We start from the raw sequence: 2,318 nt of genomic DNA, 5'->3' as shown, positions 1-2,318 counted from the left end.
ATCGCCAGTCCCACAGTCAGCTTGGCTGGAAACTGAAGACCTCCAAAGATGGAGATCACAGAGAGTTCTGGGTGTCCTGCTGCCATCAGCAGCACCCTCTGTTCACTCTTTCTGAAGGCCCAGTGTGAAGGTCCCAGGAGGAAACTTGTGGCTGTTGCCTCTGCCAGGATTCAGCTGCCTTTGAGTGCCCTGCTCCTCACCTTCAGCAGACTAAAGAGACCCAGTTCCTTCTGCCTCTCCACACGGCTCGTGCTTTAGGCCCCAACTCTCATCACAACAAACTGCCTCTGGACATTCTCCAGTTTCTCCATCCACCTTTCAAAATGGGAAACCCACTGGCTCATATGGCATCCATCATAACCCCATGCCCTTCTCCTCAGCCAGGCACGTCATGGTCCTCATGCATGCAGTTTATTCTGCTCCAGATGCAGACCTTGCCTTTCTGTTGGCCAAAGGCACAAGGGTTTGAAGGTCCTGGACCTGTTCCGACATGAAATCACCCAGATCCTCAGGCTCCCCTGCTCAGATGTCCACCTCAGTGAGGCTGGGTTTATTGTGGTTAGTGTCTGTTTAGCATTTGGTGTTTTGTTTTCATTGTGGTGTCCTGTGTGCAGATCTTCAGGGCCGTGCTGAGGATCCCCTCTGAGCAGGGACGGCACAAAGCCTTTTCCACGTGCCTCCCTCACCTGGCCGTGGTCTCCCTGTTTAGCAGCAGTACCGTGTTTGCCCACCTGAAGTCCCCCCAATCTCCTCCCCATCTCTGGATCTGGTGGTAGCTGTTCTGTACTCTGTGGTACCTCCAGTAGTGACACACTATTTACAGCATGAGGAACCGGGAGCTCAAGGATGCCCTTGAGAAAATGATTCCAAGGACATTTTGCTGTAGTGACAGAATTACCACCTCTGTCCACAAATGATTCCCAGTGTATCTGATTCCAGCTTTTGTTTGTTTGTTTGTTGTGAGGTTGGGTTTTTTGGGGTTTTTTTTGGTTTGGTTTCATTTGGTTTAAATATCATTATAATATCATTATAATTATCATGCTGTTGATATTTTTCATTCATGGTTTTTATGTTTCTTTCTTCACAAATATTTGCATTTACGTCACTGTATCTGAGTCATGTACCAACTTTGCATGTATAAGTGAGCCTGGCTGCCTTTATAAAAGTATGTTTAACACTGCTCAGAGTTAGCGTGACTCGTAGCATCTCCATAATACCGTGGGATCTCCCCGGTGCAGTGCTTTCTGTCCGGGCTCTTTCTCCAAAGAGGCATGAGGAACTGCCCCACTGAAATTCCTCTTCCTCCATGTGTTTGGGAGCAAAAAGCTCAGCGTCTGTTTGTGACCTTTTAGAGACGAGACGTCGGACTGGATTTATGCGTCACCAGTCGGTGTCTGATGACAGGTAAGATGGTGAGTGTAACTGAGGGGTGTGCCCAGGGCTCTCACACAGGTGACATTAAGGACACCCATCGTCTAGGAGAGGAATCTGGAGCTGCCTGGAGGGCGCAGTGGTTCTCCAGGAGCGGCATGTTCCCAGGGTTGAGTGGGTATGGAAGAGGTCGGCAAAGATGGGGTTGAGGCCTAAAGTACAGGACATGTGCAGACCTCCTCGGGGCACTCTCCAGTTCCTCCCCACCTCTCGACAGCAGCAATTCCCACAGAGGGACACACCGGTCCAGATGTCACCACACCACGGCTCACTGCAGGGGGATGAAAACTCAAGATGTCTGGGGTGGCAGAGCTTCTCCTACCACGGCCTCAGATGCAGTTGACCTTGTTCACGCTGAGCACGCACCACTGCCTTGTATGGTGTCCCTTGTAGTGCCTACAGCACAGAGGACCCAAATCCTTGCCTGCTAGCCAAATCATTGTATTCCCTTCCCTGCATGCAGTAGTCATGCCACTCTCCTCGAGCTGCCTTTCCCTCTGGACACCTATCAGACAACTTAATGCAATTTCTGGTGCAATGATTGTGAGGCTTTTGGGGAGTCAGCAGTCCTAGGATGAAAGCAAGCACACATTCAAAATTCACCAGGATTCACACGATTTTGAAGGCTTTTGGAAGATGCTGGTATGAACATGTATCACAGTTTCTGCAGGGGCTATGGGAAAGCCCATACGTACAGTAGTGATGTCTCCAGGAGCTGATCTTAAACTCTCCATCTATCCAGGAGCTGGCCCTGGGATTCCCTCATCCTTCCAGTTACCCCATGGAGAAACACATACACACAGACAAACACACACACACACACACAGAGTCATGTATTTGGTAGCGGGAGGGCTACAGGGGGTGGCTTCTGCGAGAAGCTGCTAGAA

This window comes from Grus americana, unplaced genomic scaffold (assembly GCF_028858705.1).
Source record: "Grus americana isolate bGruAme1 unplaced genomic scaffold, bGruAme1.mat scaffold_82, whole genome shotgun sequence".
Classification (NCBI taxonomy): Eukaryota; Metazoa; Chordata; class Aves; order Gruiformes; family Gruidae; genus Grus; species Grus americana.
The sequence above is the reverse complement of the archived record's forward strand: the minus strand, read 5'-3'. Positions refer to the sequence as shown.